This window comes from Geotrypetes seraphini, chromosome 12 (genome assembly GCF_902459505.1).
Source record: "Geotrypetes seraphini chromosome 12, aGeoSer1.1, whole genome shotgun sequence".
In the NCBI taxonomy this organism is placed as follows: domain Eukaryota; kingdom Metazoa; phylum Chordata; class Amphibia; order Gymnophiona; family Dermophiidae; genus Geotrypetes; species Geotrypetes seraphini.
This window is the reverse complement of record NC_047095.1, coordinates 73,784,654-73,803,641: the sequence shown is the minus strand read 5'-3', so window position 1 is coordinate 73,803,641 and position 18,988 is coordinate 73,784,654.

The window sequence follows — 18,988 nt, the reverse complement described above, 5'->3', positions numbered from 1 at the left end:
ATATTCAGGCCGGATTCTCAGCCTGCCTATCTGACATCGCTACCTGGATGTCTCATCACCATCTAAAATTATACATGGCAAGACTGAGCACCTTATCTTTCCTCCTAAACTCACCTCTCACCTCTCCCCTCCCCCATTCTCTGTTTCTGTAGACAACGCCCTCGTCCTCCCTTTCTCGTCAGCTCGCAACCTCAGAGTGATCTTTGTCTCATCCCTCTCCTTCTCTTCACAAATCCAACTAACTGTCAAAACCTGTCATTACTTTCTCTCAATATTGCCAAAATTCAACCCTTCCTTTCTCAGCACACTGCTAAGACCCTCATCTGTACTCATCACTTTTCGCCTAGACTACTGCAACCTGCTTCCCACAGCCTTCTGCTAAACCATCTCTCTCCCCTTCGATCTATCCAGAGCTCTACTGCAGGCCTCATATTCCGTCAATTCTGCTATAGCCACAGAACCTGACTCTTCAAATCACTTCATTGGCTCCCTATCTGTTTCCGCATATAATTCAAACTCCTCTTCCTGACTTACAAATGTATTCACTCTGCAGCTCCTCAGTATCTCTCCTCTCTCATCTCTCCCTATGTTCCTTCCTGGGAACTCCATTCATCAGGTAAGTCCTCTTATCTGTACCATTCTCCTCCAGACCCTGTCCCTTTTACCCTGCTGCACCTTATGCCTGGAGCAAACTGCCTAACTCAGTACGTCAAGCTCTGACTCTGGCACTGTTCAAATCCATGTTCTTTGATGCTGCTTCCAATTCCTAACTCCAACCCAATAGTGTAGTCTTAAGAGTCTCTGTTAGGGTTTAATACAGAACAGTGTTTTAGCCTAGATTAGTGTTTTAGGTTGCATTTCAGGGCATAATATCATATTAAGGCACAAATAGCTGTTGAGGAAAGGCTCTGGTGTTAATTTGATTTCCTCTCGCCCACCCCAAAGCAGAACTTTTTGATTTATACCAGAAACAGGGTATTACTTCGGTAGGATTTTTCTGCCCTTTATTCTTTCAGGTATAAGTACTTCTGCACTACAGTATGGCTGGGAAACATCGTATCACCAAAGCTGCTGCTCAGGTTACAATTTCTGTCTCTGTGCAGACAGAAAATGTTACCTAGGCAGAGGGAGTGGTTCCATATGCAAGCTGTCTTCAGCTCGACTCTCATGAAGGAAGTAAAGGAACTGAGAGAGGAGGTGGCAAAACTGAGAAGCATCCGTGAGAATGAGAAGTACATCGATGAAATGGTTCATGAGGCGTCAAAGATTTTTAGCAGTGGGGAAGAAAAGGCTTGCTTAGGGAAGATAACTGGACTCAGATTATGGAACACTGCAAGATTGGGACTGTGACTCCCCCACCCTTGAACTGAAGAACCGGTATGCTGTCTTGGAAGTGGACGAGATGAGAGCATCCCAAGGACAGGAAAATCCAAAGCTTCAAATCCCCAAAATTACTGGATCTGTGGTCACTAGGAGGTGTAAGGTAGTGGGGTAGTTGGGATTCCCTTCTGAGGGATACAGAAGCGTCCATCTGCAGACCAGACATGATGTCATGCCTGGTGCCAAAATCCAAGATGTTACAGAAAGCTTGCCGAGACTCATCAAGCTTGATGACTATTATCTGATGCTGCTCATCCACATTGGCACTAACGATACTGCCAAGTACCCCTGCAAACGTATCAAAAGCAACTTTGTGGCTCTGGGAGAGCCCTCAGGAATCCGTCCAATCCCTGTTTGAATCCCTGTACCGTACTCTGCCTGACCACTTCCTCCGGTAGCGCATTCCAAGTGTCCACGACCCTTTGGGTGAAAAAAAACTTCCTTGCATTTGTCTTGAACCTATCTCCCTTCAGTTTCTCCGAATGCCCTCTCGTACCTGTTGTCCCCTTCAGTCTGAAGAATCTGTCCCTATCCACCCTCTCTATGCCCCTCATGATCTTGAAGGTCTCTATCATATCTCCCCTGAGCCTCCTTTTTATCAGAGAGAAGAGCCCCAGCCTATCCAATCTCTCGGCATATGGGCAGTGTTCCAGCCCTCTTACCAGTTTCGTTGCTCTCCTTTGGACTCTCTCAAGTACCGCCATGTCCTTCTTGAGGTATGGCGACCAATACTGAACGCAGTATTCCAGATGTGGACGCACCTCGATGAAGTTACAGGGAAATACTTTTAAAACCAATAGGAGGAAAGTTTTTTCACTCAGAGAATAGTTAAGCTCTGGAACTCATTGCCAGAGAATGTGGTAAGAGCAGTTAATGTATCTAGATTTAAGAAAAGTTTGAACAAATTCCTGGAGGAAAAGTCCAAGTTTGTTATTGAGACAGATGTGGGGGAAGCCACTGCTTGCCCTGGGATTGGTAGCTTGGAATGTTGCTACGATTTGGGTTTATGCCAGGTACTAGTGCTCTGGATTGGCCAGTGTGGAAACAGGATACTAGGCTAGATGGACCATTAGTTTGACCCAGAATAGCTATTATGTTCTTATACATTTCTGTAGCTGCCTACATTTATATTAAGTTTAACAAAGATTCTTCTTTACTAGCAGATTTGGTCCCTTATTGTAAAATATTAAGATTTATCACTAGCACTTGTCTTCCAGAAGGGCCCTGTTGATCCTACTAAATGTTTTACTTCATTGGAATAACACAAACCTTATTTATTTTCCATTTTGGGGGAGGGGAAGGAAGGGAAGAGTGATAGGTAATAGCTGTTGTGTCAGGGACAGCTGGTCACAGCATGCAGTAAATGGGAGATTGAAGCAGGAGTTTTTGCTCTCTTCCTCAACATAATTTATTATTTTGCATTTCAAACACAGTGATGCAAAATTGGATGCGATAATTGCAGCCCATTTCAAAGTGTCCAAGGATGCTTGCATTCTTCATCAAGATGTCACACAGTCAGAATAAAAGTCACGGACAGATCGCATCAAGGATTTCAAAGAGGAGCATTGATAGGTACTTCATAAGTCCCCCTCTCCTCTACACTGATATTTTGACAATTTAATAACTCAGTAATCACGATCAGGCAGAAACAGTCCTTACAGAGCATTTGGGCTCCCTTTTATCAAGGTGCACTCGAGGTTTTTAGTGCAGGTCTCTCTCTCAAAGTTTTAGAATAGGACCTCAGAAAATCCTTCCCTCCCCCCTCCAAGTCAGAACTGTCCCATTTAATTTCCAGCTTCTTTCCCACCAGAATTTTTTTTTTCAATTCTTTTTTCATTTTTCAATCTTACATCAAGTGTATAATATTACATCAATTGAATCATACATATCACTTGAAATTCTTTTCTATTATCATCTTAAATACATAAATTAAGCCCCTCCCTCACCCTCCCTTTCCACAAATATTGTAAATCAAGAATATCATACATGTGTTATATTGAAAAATATTGATTAAACTAATAATATAACTATATAGCACCCCCTTCCCATTATTATAAATTATACTTTCAGTGTAAAAAGGTGTCTAATAATTACAATATGTTATCAATGGCCCCCAAATCTTTTTAAAATTATTATAATTCCCTTTTTGTATGGCAATTGTTCTTTCCATTTTGTATATATAGCACAACAAATTCCACCAGAAGGTGTAATTAAGTCTGGTGTAATTTTTCCAATTTCTGGTTATATGTTGAATGGCAACCCCTGTCATTATTAATAAAAGTTTATTATTGCTTGATGAAATTTGACTTTTTATTCTCATTGACGTCCCAAATAGAATTGTATCATGTGATAGAGCTACATGGTTTTCTAATAAACAATTAACTTGAGACCAAATTGATTTCCAAAAGGCCATGATACAGGGACAAAAGTATATTAAATGATCTAGAGTCCCTGCTTCCAGATTACAATGCCAGCATCTATTAGACTTAGAGCAGCGGTCTTAAACACGCGGCCCGCAGGCCACATGTGGCTCTCCAAGTTTTATTTGCGGCCCTGGAGTGGATAATTCCTTCCTTTTGGAGCAGCAGTAGGTCTGGCCAGTTCGTTCCGTTCAAAGCCGCAGGTTGGCGGCTCCTTGCGCTATTCGCTCCTGCATCGGAAGCCTCTCTGACATCACAACATCAGAGAGGCTTCAGACGCAGGCACGGATCTCGGAAGGAGCCACAACCCGCGGCTTTGAATGGAATGAGCCGGCCAGACACGCTGCTGCTCCAGTGGCGTACCAAGGGGGGGGGGGCAGTCCGCACAACTGGTCACCCTCCACTGTTCTTCATAGAGTGCGGCTCGTGGCTCGTCTAGAGCAGGAGTGCCCAACTGCTTCCCTTCCCTTCTCACCGTCGGCACCATGCTCTTTAAGCTCCCTGCTTCTCTCGCCGCCCAACCTCAATTCTGACGTCGAGAAGACGTTCTGACTAGCCTGGCTGCCCGGAACGTCCTTTCCGACGTTAGAATTGACGTCGGGCAGCGAGAGTTGGTCGATCCCGTGGAGATCTCGGCCTGTTCCCGATGGCGCCAGCAGCAGCAGCAGACTATTCCCCGGCAGCGGTGGCATGGGGGAGGGCAGGAAGGAAGGAAGAAAGAAGGGGGGGGGGGGACAAGGAGCCAGAAACAAAGCATAAAATGGGACAAGGAATCAGAGAAAGAGAGACATAGAAAAAGAAAGAAAAAGTTGGGGGAGGGAATGAGGTCTGGAGGAGAGGAAGCATACAGGAGGCTGAAAGAAGAGAAGAAACATTGGATGCACAGTCAGAAGAATAATGTGCAATCAGAGACTGATGAAATTACCAAACAAAGGTAGGAAAATTATTTTATTTTCAATTTAGTAATAGAAATGTGCCAGTTTTGAGAAAGAAAAGATATTAAACTTTAAATGTGAGTGCTGCAGAAAAAATAGAGTACGTGGAGGGCGGCAGAAAAAATAGTTAATGTCTTATTAAAGAAATGACAATTTTGCATAAGGTAAAACTGTTAAAGGAAAGTTTTATAAACTATAAAGAGTTTAACCTCATGCAAAATTGTCATTTCTTTAATAAGACAGTAACTATTTTTTTCTGCGGCCCTCCAAGTACCTACAAATCCAAAATGTGGCCCCGCAAAGGGTTTGAGTTTGAGACCACTGACTTAGAGCTATCCAACTTTTGTCATCTAACTGGGGTCCAAAATGCTCTATGTAACAAGTTTGTTTCATAGATGCGGACACTGTACATCTCATTCTCCAAGACCAAATTCGTGGCCATTGAGATGCAGAAATTTGATGCTTAATCTCAATGCTCCAAATGTCTCTAAGACCAGTCTTTGGTTTTTTATTCATAAATCCAGATATCAATTTATACCACTGTGCGGCCTGGTGTCCCAAGAAATCTGCCTGAAAGCATAAGAATTCCAGACTATACCGATTGCTAAGATTTTTCCATTCAGGGAACCCCTCCTGAATAGCCTGCTTCAGCTGCAACCATTTAAAGCTTTGTGATTTGTTTAAACCATATTTATGTTGCAACTGTGAAAAATCAAGCAGTTTACCATTTGAAATAACATCATTTAAAGTTCGTATACCTGCAATAATCCAATGCTTCCATACGATTTTAAAACCGCCAATTTTAATCTTGGAGTTTAGCCAAATAGATTGATTTATTGATTTGTGTATTGGGATAGGTGATAAATTGCTGACATAACGTAATGTTTTCCATGTATTCTGTTCTCTTTATATATTCTAGGCACTTTTACACTGAGAACATGAGATAGATGTAAAGGAAACATGAGTCGCCATTCCAAATACAACCAATCTGGGGTATTTTCCATGAGCTCTGGGAGGACCCAATACATATCCTGGCGCAAAATATAGGCTTTATGATACCTATAAAAGTTTGGAAAATTTACCCCACCCTCCGCAATTGGTTTTTATAAAGATACTAAGGCAATTCTAGGCATTTTACCCAGCTAAACAAATTTTGTAAGAATACTATTTAACTTTTTATAAGAGGACCCCTGAAAAAAAAACTGGTTATCATACTCATTTGATAACAAACCACAGGTAATATCATCATTTTAATAGTTTGGATTCTCCCCGATCAAGAAAGATGTAAAGGATTCCATTGCTCACACATTTCTGTTACTTTTTTTAATAAAAGTTTTTCATTCTCCTTCACAGTGTCTTCTAGTGTGTTTTTTATCCTAATACTAAATATTTTAATCCATCTTCTTTCCATACAAATGAGAATGAATCAAATAATCCTTTAGTACAATGCACATTAAGTGGAAGAATTTCTGACTTGCTCCAATTTATCTTATATCCTGAAAACTTTCCAAATTTCTCTATCAATTCAAGTAAGCATGGAATGGTAGTTTCTGGATTCCTCAAATAAAGCAGTATATCATCTGCATAAGCAGAGATTTTATACTCCCAATCTGCACGAGGAATACCCTGTATCCCCTTTGCCTGTTGAATGGCTAATAACAAGGGTTCTAAAACAATATCAAAAAGCAAAGGAGATAAGGGACAACCAAGTCTAACCCCCCTCCGCAAATTAAAACATTCTGACAAATTATTATTAATATATAATCTTGCACCAGGGGATTTCCCACCAGAATTTAAAGTTGTGACCAATGGACTTTCCAGCTAAAATTCAGACTGATGGATTTTCCTGCCTCAGTCACCTCAAGCCTCAGCCAATCAGGTTTAAGGACCAACAATATATGACTGAAATGTCGGTTCTACCTACCCAGACATGGTAAGATCTGGAAAACTGCAACAATTAGGATTAAATTGATTCTACTAATGAATAGCAAGGATCTTTTTAAAAAGGGTAATGATAGATACTTTGAGGACCAACTATAAAAGGTCTTTCATTAAACAACAGGGAGGAGCCCTAGCAATTTATTTACTTATTTAAAAAATGTATCAACATGCATAAAATGAAACAGACAAAATTTATACAAATATCTTAAATTACAGTACAGTTCATCCTAGAAGCAGCATTAAATGACACATCGTTTATTGAAAAGCTCTAGAACTAAACTTCTGAATAGCGGTCCAGTTACTCCCATGATGGAAATGCTGCCCTTCTAATCTTTCACTGGCTTCTAGAAACTTGCTAGCTCTACCCAATCGCAAACGTGATTCAGCCTCTTCGCAGTATTCACCATTTGATGCCTTGTGGATGGGTGGACTATGGAGGAAGAGAAAGGAGCTGAGACAGCAATCAGCAGCACCTTTTACCAGAAGAGCTGCCTCCTAGGGTTGCAGACAATGGCTATGGGCTCATTTCTAGGTATTTCTTAGATTCATCCCACCCTTAATCAACATGAAATGCTCTCAAGTGATTTCACACCTCCAAGCCTTATATTCAATCAAAGGCTGTTAAAGTTCAGTGCTGCCCAAAATTGAATTAAAGCTGCATTGTTAGCACTAAGACTGCCTCAGAGCAACTCTCCTTAAAGGACAGCCAAAGATTGATCTTTTTTAAAGACATCACACTTCTCATATCCTGCTTCTCCTGTTCCAAAGAAAACTATCAAAAGCCCTCCCTCCCTCCGTCCTAATCCCTCTGGAAAACATCACCTAGAAGACTCTCATTTCACCTATTCCAAAGATTGGCCTGAAGGACGTACTATTTATCATTTCTGTAGTGATGAGAGGCGTACACAGCACTGTACATGTAACATTCAATAGACTGTCCCTGCTCAGAAGAGCTTACAATCTAATTTGGACATCTCAGGGTTGGGGAGTTTCTGGTAGGAGGAATGATGCAATGGGTAAAGATAACTGACAGTGAGTGGGAGTTAAGAGTTGAAAGCAGCTTCTAAAAAGTGGGCTTTTAGCTTGGATTTGAAGACTGCATGACGCATTGACTCTGGCAGCCTGTTCCAGGCATACAGCAGGGCAAGAAGGGACAGAGTCTGGAGTTGGCAGTAGTGGAGAAGGGTACAGATTAGAGAATGATACGGGGACAAATTTGTCCCCGTCCCCGCAGGAACTCAATTTCCCCATCCTGTCCCTGCGAGTTTTGCCGTAAGCTCTGCCTTAACTGCACAAGTCTCGAACACTTAGGATTTTATAGTGTTTGAGGCTTGTGCCTACGAGGACAGAGCTTAAAGGAATGGGGCAGGGACAGGAAAAGAACTCACGGGGACGGGAAAATGAGTCCCTGCGGGAACGGGGATAAATTTATCCCGTGTCATTCTCTAGTACAGATAAGAAGGACTTACCCGATGAAGAGTTAAAGGGGGAGATAAGTGAGGAGAGATATTGAGGGGCTAGAGTGAATGCACTCAGTAAGAGGAATTTGAATTGTATTCAGAAACGGATGGGGCGCCAGTGAAGTGACTTGAGAGGGGTAATGTGAGAATAGTGGCTCTCACGGAATGAGTCGTGCAGCAGCATTTTTAATGATTGAAGAGGTGAGAGATGGATGAGTGGGAGAGCTGAGAGAAGTACGTTGCAGTAGTCTAAGCATGAGGTGATTAGAGCGGGGATAAGGGTTTTGGTAGCGTGTTCAGAGAGGAGAGGTCAGATTTTGGTAATATTATAGAGGAGGAAGTGCCAGGCTTTAGCGGTTTGTGGGATCTGAGCAGAAAAGGAGAGAGAGGAGTCAAAGATTGTGAGCTGACAAGACAGGGAAGAGGAGAGTGTTTCCTAAGCCTTTTTTCATTACAAAATGTACCTTGACTACTGGATCATTTTCAGCCACTTATTTTCCCGGCAATCTGACCAGTGTTTTCTGCCACTCTTGTCTTGTCCCTAGCCAGAAACCTTGGCAGAGCACCACAACCATTTCCCAAAAAGTGACCCCCCACCCCCACCTCCGATATGTGTCTTAATGTAGTTTAATTCCTGGTGGGTTTTTCCCTACTTTTCATGCTAGATCTGTTTGTTGAAAAACCCCTTTTTCTTTATTTTATTATACAATACTTTTGATTTTATAAAACTTATTGTAAACTGTTTAGCCAATATTTGATAGAAGGTATATAAAAAATGAATAAATCTGGATTATAAGATTTCATTAGAACATAAGAATAGCCATACTGGGTCAGACCGGTGGTCCATTGAGCCCAGCATCCTGCTTCCAACAGTGGCCAATCCAGGTCACAAGTACCCAGCAGAAACCCAAATAATAGCAAGATTTCATGCTAGCGATCCCAGGGCAAGCACTGGCTCCCCCATATCTGTCTCAATAGCACACTATGGAATTTTCCTCCTGGAACCTGTCCAAACCCAGCTACATTAACTGCTGTTACCACATCCTCTGGGAACGAGTTCCAGAGCTTAACTATTCTTGAAGTGAAAAAAAAATTTCCTCCTATTTCTTTTAAAAGTACTAATGTTTCCATGTAATTTCACTGAGTGGTCCGCACCGGAAGGCAGTGATTCAGACAGTCTGCTAACATCAACCCCTGAGTCTGTGCTCTCTGATATAACTTCTAGCTTCCACATAGATGGGAAGCATTAGAGAGAGGTCTCAGGTTGGTGTGGGCAGGCTGTCTAAATCACTGCCTGCTGCCCACTACAGAAAAGGTTAGGGAACAAGAGAACTAAATCTATTGGCCATACATTGCTAACTGGCTCAAATAGAGTGAGTCCTTAGCTTTGATGTATGTCCCTGTGGCAGTTTGCTAGTTATCATCACAAACTTTAAACTGGAGTCAACTGCCCCCACAGATCAGATCCCTTGAAGGACTCAACTTTAGGAAAGCAATAAAAACTCCCCCGCCATGACTGATGGATTACCCAATAGTTTTTAAGATTACCAGCTGACAAACTGTAATAAAGTATATTTTATTTTTTAGCTTTTTAAATTTCTATCTAATTAGCACGCTTTCCATTTGGTCTATTACTATGTCATTTTATATTTAATGAATTGTAAACCGAGTTGAGTTCCTTTAGGAAATGATCCGGTATATAAACTAAAGACTAGATTAGATTAGAAATGTATATTGATGCAAGATCCTCAGTATGTGTCGCATTAGGATAAAATCTTGCACTGAAACTATGACAAATTTAACCTGTAAACTGTATGGTATTAGATCCCTAGTATATGTTGAATTAGGATAAAAACTTGTACAGTACCTGAAAAAATTTGTACTGTAACAATGGCAAATTGTAACCTGTTAACTGTATATTGTGTAAGTTGAGCTGTAACCAACCCGTACTGGGGTCTTTTTAGCTAGAGAAAATTGTTTGACCTTCAGATTGTACCTATTTGGTTTGCCTGGTGAGAGTCTATTATGTCTAAAGGAATTTAGGCCTCCAGACTGGATGCTGTGACGGGATGTGCAGATTATTTGTAGCTAATTTCATTATCTTTGAAGTGAATGTCCAGCTTTAGCTTCCTTACATCATGCTTACATTCATAGGAGTAAAAACATGGAATAACCTGCCAGAAATGATCAGAAACGAAGCATACAACATTCCGGAAAAAACTGAGAACCTTCCTCTTTGACAGCTGAACTTACTTGACTTCTCAGAACTGAATCTTTCCACCTCTTTTGCTAGATGAGCTCCTAGACAACTAGGCCCCTTTTAGTCCCTCCTCCCGATCCCCTTTCAACCCTTCTCTGAATGTCGCCTAGAGCCTGAATAGGTACGTGCGACACACAAATAGAAGATTAGATTAGTCATTGATGGACTACATAATTTGTACTGTATGTTTTTCCAACTCTTTTCTGGGTTAAAAGGCATTATGTTGTTCCTTGTTGCCTTATACAAAAATGACAAATATATTTTAATCTAAAAATGTTAAACAATGATTCAAAATGTAATGATTGAACTTTAAACACAATCTTAATACTTATTTCCTTAAAAAAAACCAACAAAAAACCCTGATGGTTTGCCTTGACAATTGTTGCACTTTGTCCGCATGTTATGAGATGAAAAAGGTTGAAAATTACAGCTCTAGGCAATAGACATACGAGAGGCATTCAATAATTTATCTACCTCAGTAGGAAAGAAGAGTTTTGAAAAAAATGTTTCCCTGATAGCTGCATACATTTCATCCACTTTTCCTGAATTCTTCTGTTTGACCTTCAAACCAGGACATCATTCACAGCTTCCTTGATGTCTTCACTTGAAAACCGAGGGAGTCATTCTCGGATGGCAGCTTGTGATTGTCGTGTCATGAAGCAGCAGCACGTGCTTTTGGGCATTGGTTTGGCAAATACGATGGGTTGCTAAACCAGCCAGAATTGCCTTCTAAGCACCACTCGACACAAACACACATGCAACCATTGTTTTCTTTTTTTATACCATTCATTTTCTAATTAGAGCGCCTCTGTGTTAATTCCATCACCTCCCTCGGGAAGGCATTCCAGACATCTAGCACCCTCAATTCATGCCCTCTAGTTTTACCAATTTCCCTTCTTTCTATATTAATACCTTTGAAGTATTTAAATGCTAGAGTAGGTCTTCCAGTCTCTTCTCATGCATCTTTTGGCACAAGTCCCATACAATTTTCATCACCTTTCTCTGAGCACTTCAGTCTTTTTTCCATCCTTAGCCAGATCCAGCCTCTAAAACTAAACACAATACGTACACCACTTATGCCCCTATTTAGAAGAGAAAGGCCTACATCAAATGACGCAAGTTCTAGAAACCTCCTGCCTGTACTTTTGTAAATCTCTGCATGTGTGTGCGTAGCAGAGCATCAGCAGCAACTTATTGAAAACACAGCAGCCCAGATTATTTCAGGAGTTTAAAATGCAGGATCATATTCATTCGTTATTAAGATCTCCGCATTGGCTTCCTACAGCCCAAAGAACAGAATTTTAAATTATTCTTGTGACTATTTATTTATATGCCTGGAAATACACTCAGAAATTACCTCAGAAAACACTTTCTCATGGCAAAAGCTGTAAATGTGTGGGAAATCCTCCCGGTGGAGGTAGTGGAAATGAAAAGGGTATCTGAAGATCTAAAGGCGAAAAAACAGTGTGACAAGGCAGTGGCTGCTGCCAGAATGATGCTGGGCTGTATAAAGAGAGGTGTAGCCAGTAGAAGGAAGACGGTGTTGATGCCCCGGTGAGGCCCCACTTGGAATATTGTGTTCTGTTTTGGAGACTGTATCTGGCGAAGGACGTAAGAAGACTTGAAGCGGACCAGAGGAGGGCAATGAAAATGATAGGAGGTTTGCACCAGAAGACGTACGAGGAGAGACTAGAAGCCCTGAATATGTATACCCTAGAGAAAAGGAAGGACAGGGGGGAGATATGATTCAGACGTTCAAATAATAATAACAACTTTATTTTTGTATACCGCAATACCACAAAACAGTTCAGAGCGGTTTACAAGAGAAGAGACTGTACATATACAGCGAGGGTACAGAGAGTTAGTTATCAAGTGTATAGTACTTGAAAGGTATTAATGTAAAACAAAATCTTTTTCAGAGAAAGGAAAATGGTAAAACCAGAGGACATAATTTGAGGTTGAGGGGTGGTAGATTCAAGAGCAATGTTAGGAAATTCTACTTTACGGAGAGGGTGGTGGATGCCTGGAATGCGCTCCCGAGAGAGGTGATGGAGAGGAAAACGGTGACTGAGTTCAAAGAAGCGTGGGATGAACACAGAGGATCTAGAATCAGAAAATAATAGTAAATATTGAACTAAGGCCAGTACTGGGCAGACTTGCATGGTCTGTGTCTGTGTATGGCCGCTTGGGGGAGGATGGGCTGGAGAGGGTGTAGATGGGCTGGAGTAGGTTTTGACTTAGATTTCGGCAGTTGGAAAGCAAGCATAGTATTGGGTAGAACTTTGGATTCTTGCCCAGAAATACCTAAAAAGAAAAAATTTAAACTGAATCAGGTTGGGCAGACTGGATGGACCATTCGGGTCTTTATCTGCCATCATATACTATGTTACTATGAATTCAAGACAGCTTGGGATAAGTATGTTGGATCTCAGACTAGATAGGCCAAATGGTCTTTATCTGTGGGACTGTTGGATGCACTCAAGGAGGATAAGGCCATTGCGGAGAAATTGAATTCTTTCTTCGGTCTTTACAGAAGATGTAAGAAATGTTCCTAAACCAGAAATGGTTTTCAAGAGTGATGAGGCAAAGAAACTGAAAGAAATCTCTGTGAACCTGGAAGACGTACTAAGCCAAATCAACAAGTTAAAGAGTGATACATCACCTGGACCAGATGGTAAACATCCCAGGGTAGTGGAAAAACTCAAACATGAAATTACTGACCTGATGTTAGCGATCTGTAACCTGTGGCTAAAATCATCTGTAGTACCTAAAGACTGGAGGGTGGCCAATGTTATGCCAATTTTTAAAAAGGGTTCCAGGGGAGATCCAGGGAATTACAAACCAGTAAGCCCGACCTCAGTGTCAGGCAAAATAGTGAAAACAATTTGAAAAAATAAAATTATGGAACATTTAGACAAACATGATTTAATGAGACAAAGTCAGCATGGGTTCAGCCAAGCGAGGTCTTGCTTCACCAATTTGCTTGACTTCTTTGAAGTTGTGAATAAATATGTGGATCAAGGTGAGCTGGTTGATATAGTGTATCTAGATTTCCAGAAAGCCTTTGACAAAGTTCCCCATGAGAGGCTCATGAGAAAATTAAAAAGTCATGAGATAGGAGGATTAAGAATTGGTTATCAGACAGAAAACGGTAGGGTTAAATGGCCATTTTTCTCAATGGAGGAAGGTAAATAGTGATGTGCCACAGGGATCTGTACTGGAACCGGTGCTATTTAACTTATTTATAAATGATCTGGAAATTGGAACTACGAGTGAGGTGATTAAATCTACAGATGATGCTAAACTGTTCAAAGTTGTTAAAATGCATGCAAACTGTGAAAAACTGCAAGAAGACTTTAGGAAATTGGAAGATTGGACATCCAAATGGCAGATGAAATTTAATGTGGACAAATGCAAAGTGATGCACATCAGGAAGAATAATCCAAATCATAGTTACCAGATGCTAGGGTCCATCTTGGGAGTTAGTGCTCAAGAAAAAGATCTGGGTGTCATCCTGGACAATACACTGAAACCTTCAGCCCAAGGTGCAGCGGCGGCCAAGAAAGCAAACAAGATGCTAGGAATGATTAGAAAAGGGATGGTAAACAAGACTAAGAATGTTATAATGCCTCTGTATCACTCACCTTGAGTATTGCGTTCAGTTCTGGTCTCCTTATCTTAAAAAAGATACAACAGCACTAGAAAAGGTTAAAAGAAGAGCGACCAAGATTATAAAGGGGATGGAATTCCTCTCATTTGAGAAAAGACTAAAGAGGTTAGGGCTCTTCAGCTTGGAAAAGAGATGGCTGAGGCGAGATATGATTGAAGTCTACAAAATCCTGGGTACAAGTGGATCGATTTTTTTACTACGTCAAGATTTAGAAAGACTAGGGGATACTCGATGAAGTTACAGAGTAATAATATGTTTAAAACTAATAGGAGGAAAAATTTTTCACTCAGAGAATAGTTAAGCTATTCCTAGCAGATTGGCCAGATAGCCTAGCAGAGCAGTGAGGCACCCTAGGGGCACTGCAATGAACTTCACTTAAAAGGCCCAGGTACACATCTCACCATAACCCCCTTACATTGTATGGTGAGCCCTCCAAAAACTGTACCCAACTATATACTATCTCGATAGTCCTTATGCCTGCTGGTGTCACCTATATTTTGGTACTGTAGGTTTTGGGTGGGTTTTGGAGGGCTCACACGTTCTACCACAAATGTACTAGTTAAGAGTGGGATATGGACATGGGTCCCCTTCTCTATAGTCCACTGCACTAACCACTAGGGCTATTCATAGGACTGGCCATAACATCTAAAACTGTCATAAAGGCTGGTATTTACTGTTTCATTCACATCTTTAGGAGGGGGTGGTGGTGACCACTGAGAGGGAGTAATGGGTGGCCATGCTTTCATGCCTCCAATGGTCATCTGGTCAGTGTTTTCCACCTTTTTAGCACTCATTCATTATTGAAACAGTTCTAGCCTCAAATGTCCAAGTTTTGCCCTGGACATTCTCTGCAATGTTCCATTATTCATCTGCATATATGAAGAATTTGAGTTTCAAACTCTGCAGAAGGTTTCCTAGGGAGGCAAGGTAGATGTTAAATAGGGTGGGGGACAAGGGGGAGCCTTGTGGGACCCCACAGGGGTTGACCCAGCTGTAAGAGGTAGTGTCGTCCTTGAACACCTTGTAGGTTCTTGTTGTCAGGAATTCGCGGAACCAGTTGAGAACATGGCCTGAGATTCCAATAGATGTTAGGCAGTCTAGTAGAGTGGCGTGGTCAACCAAGTCAAATGCGCTACTCAGATCGAGTTGCAATATAAGAGCGCTTGAGTCTTGGCTGAATAGTTGATGAAGGTAATCAAGCAGAGAGGCTAAAATTGTTTCAGTACTGTGGCCTGACCGGAAACCGGATTGATTGTCATGTAAGATATTGTGTTTTTCTAAGTATGTGGTGAGTTTGGTGTTTACTATCCCTTCTGCTATTTTGGTGACCAGGGGGATATTGGCGATTGGTCTAAAGTTGGATGCCTTGTTAGATGGCTCTTTAGTATTTTTCTTAATTGGCAAAATCATAATGTGCCCTTGTTCAGCTGGGAACTTCCCAGAGGTTAGTAGAGAGTTGATCCAAGTCGGCATTTTGGCCTTAAAAAAGACTGGGGCCGATTTCATGACATTAGGGGGGCAGGTATCTAGTCTGCAGTAGGAATTGGCATACTTATTGTAGTATTTACTGAAAGTTTGCCAGTCTATGGGTGAGAATGTGTTCCAGAATAGATCGGCTCTTGAATCGTCTGAATCTAGAAGAATGGGGAAACACCAGTGGGGTTTTGTTGGGTCAGTGAGGGAGGACCTTAGTTTTTGTATTTGGGAGGTGAAGAAGTCCGCCATGCTGTTTGCAGTTAGGGAGGGCTCTTCGGGTGTGTCGATAAATGTTTCTATATTGTATAGATCATTTACCAGCTTAAAAAGGTTGCTACTGTTGGTTGAGATGTCGCTGATTTTGAGGGCATAGAAGTTTTTACGTTTTTCTTTGGTCTGAGTTTTGTAGATTTTTAATTTTTGTCTCCAAGCGATTCTGTGCTCTTGTGACCCTGATTTTAGCCAAAGTCTTTCCGATTTTCTTAGGTCTCTCTTTAACAATAGCAGTTCCGTGTCAAACCAGCCCTCTAGGTTTTTAAGTCTCTTTCTGCGGGTTTTAATGGGAGCCATTTTATTTAGGATATTGGTGCTATCATTAATCCAGGAGTTCATGAATTGATCGGTTTGTGTGTTTTGTTCTGATATGATCTCATAGTGAGACCAGAATTCTACGGGATTTATTTTACCTCTGCTAGTATGGAATTTTTTATTTCTCGTTTTTGGGTTATTATTATTTGCTGGGCTTGTGGTTTTTAGTTGGCAATCAAGTTCAAAATTGCAGAGGCTGTGATCCGACCATAGAGAGTCGGTCCAGTGTTCTTGTTTCCAGAATATTTTGGGGTTAGGTAGCTCTCTTGAGGAGAAAGTGACTAAATCTAATTGATGGCCTCTTTGGTGGGTTTTAATTGGTGGAGGTTTGAGGTACCCTAGTGAAGAGATGAGTGACCAGAGTTCTATGGTTTCAGATTGGTCTATTTTTTCCAGGTGGATATTGATATCTCCACAAAGTAGGTTGTAAGGGCTATATAGAGAGTTAGTTAGTAAAAAGTCGGAGAAGTCATCCTTGGCGAGGTTCCATTTTTTTGGAGGAATGTAAAACAGAGTTATTGTTAGCGCAGCCGCTAGGGATTTGGACGATAGGGAGAGGGAAAGAATTTCTAGGTTTGGAGTGGATTTTGAGCTTAGAATAGAGCAGTGTAGGTTGTCTTTGAAGATAATGGCTAGGCCTCCCCCCCGCCCCAAGTTCTAGCCAGCGATAAAATTTTGAAGCCTGGGGGAAGGCAGTCTTGGATAATAATATCGTTATCGGATAGTAGCCATGTTTCTGTAAATAGAGAGAAGTCAGGGTTGGTTTCTTTCAGCCAGTCCTTAATAAGTAAGGCCTTGTTTCTCATAGATCTTATATTTAGGTAAAAGCCATGTAGGTTCTGGTAGTTGGCTGGATCAATTGGATAGATGTGTGAGTAAGTTAGTTTTTTTTAGTGATCGTTGTTTTTTTATGTATGGTTTGGTCGGTCTGCGTAGGAGTGGTAGAACAGGTATTGGGAAGGGGCCTGCATCAGAGTAGTCGTATAAGGTGCGGTGAGAGATTGTAGGGGTGCTAATTTTAATCACATGGAATGTGGGATTAAGGACAGGGATAGGGGTTAGGGTGAGAGAGTTGATTAGGCAAATTCTGAACCAGATCAGATAGAGTAGGAATAGTGGTAGCCACGGTTGGGAGTTGGGGTGGGCCATGATACAGATTTTATGTAGGAAGTTGGGAGGAGAGGAACACCGTCCAGCAGACGTAGGGTTGGGGTGACAAGAAACTGTCTAGCCGAAGGGGGATGATGGCTAGAGATACCTTGGATATGATAGGCAGTCTGACAAAGATGGTTATTTATCGTCTAGAGGTTCAGTTAGTTCTGTCTTGGGATCAGAAGATTGTGGACGCTTCATGTTCCGGCGCTTCACGAAGGCGCTCACAAAGGCGCACGCGCCTTAGTTGTGCGTCTTCGTCGGCATGCCGAACGGCTGCACGCCGTTGGGGAGTTCTTTAAAAAGGCTCCCGAAGACTCTCGTCGGTGAAGGGGAGGGGCGGAGCAGTGCTCCCACGCTCCTCTCCTTTTCTGCTGGGCTCGCGGTCAGGAGGAGATCAGGGCAGCAGAAAGGCTGCCGAGGCAAAGGTGCAGCAGAAAGGCTGCACACTGTTGGGGAGTTCTTTAAAAAGGCTCCCGAAGACTCTCGTCGGTGAAGGGGAGGGGCGGAGCAGTGCTCCCACGCTCCTCTCCTTTTCTGCTGGGCCCGCGGTCAGGAGGAGATCAGGGCAGCAGAAAGGCTGCCGAGGCAAAGGTGTCGCAGAAAGGCTGCACGCCATTGGGGAGTTCTTTAAAAAGGCTCCCGAAGACTCGGCGGTGAAGGGGAGGGGCGGAGCAGTGCTCCCACGCTCCTCTCCTTTTCTGCTGGGCCCGTGGTCAGGAGGAGATCAGGGCAGCAGAAAGGCTGCCGAGGCAAAGGTGCCGCAGAAAGGCTGCACGCCATTGGGGAGTTCTTTAAAAAGGCTCCCGAAGACTCTCGTCGGTGAAGGGGAGGGGCGGAGCAGTGCTCCCACGCTCCTCTCCTTCTCTGCTGGGCCCGCGGTCAGGAGGAGACCAGGGCAGCAGAAAGGCTGCCGAGGCAAAGGTGCAGCAGGTAACAGCTGCGACTTCCCCCCCCCCCCCCCCCCCGCCGACCCTACCCGGCACAACAGAAATCCCCGTTGTCCCTCCCACCGCTAAATGGCTGACAAACCTGGCAGCTCCAGCAGCGTCCCAGACACACTAAACACGCTGCTTCGGGTCTTCTACTGGCCTAATTTCTCTGCCGCATCCCTGATGACATCATAAAAAAAGTGGCTTTGCTATCCTTAGTGTGACTTTTTGAACAGCAGTAAGATGACCCCATTTTCCAGTTTTCCTATTAATAGCCACACACTAAGGGCCGGATTCTGTACAGGACACCCAGGCTAAGCAGGCACTTAAGCGGCTTTTGAGAATCACACATGGGTGTCCTATATAGAATCGTCATCTAACCACCCTGATTCTCTAACCAGAGCCCATGTCACAGGGAAGGAAATCTCTCTGCCATGGTCAGCTCTGCAGCAATGAGATTCTCTAACCAGCGCCTGTGACATGGACAGATTCAAGATGGTCCTGGGCTCTGAAAGAAGAGCCCAGTTACTTGGACACGAAGAGATGCCAGAGACCAGCTGGAAGAAAGGCAAGAACCACCAAAATCGGAACAGAAAACGGCTCCATCCGTTTCTGGTCACACCATTGCTGGAAAATCTGCCATGCCCTAGCATAGATAGTAGTCGGCTTCATAGACTTGAGAAGCCTGGCAATAACTAACTCTGAATAGCCCTTGTGTGCTAAAGCTGCACATGCAAAAGCCATGCTGTAAGAGCAAAGCGACCCAGGTCCTCC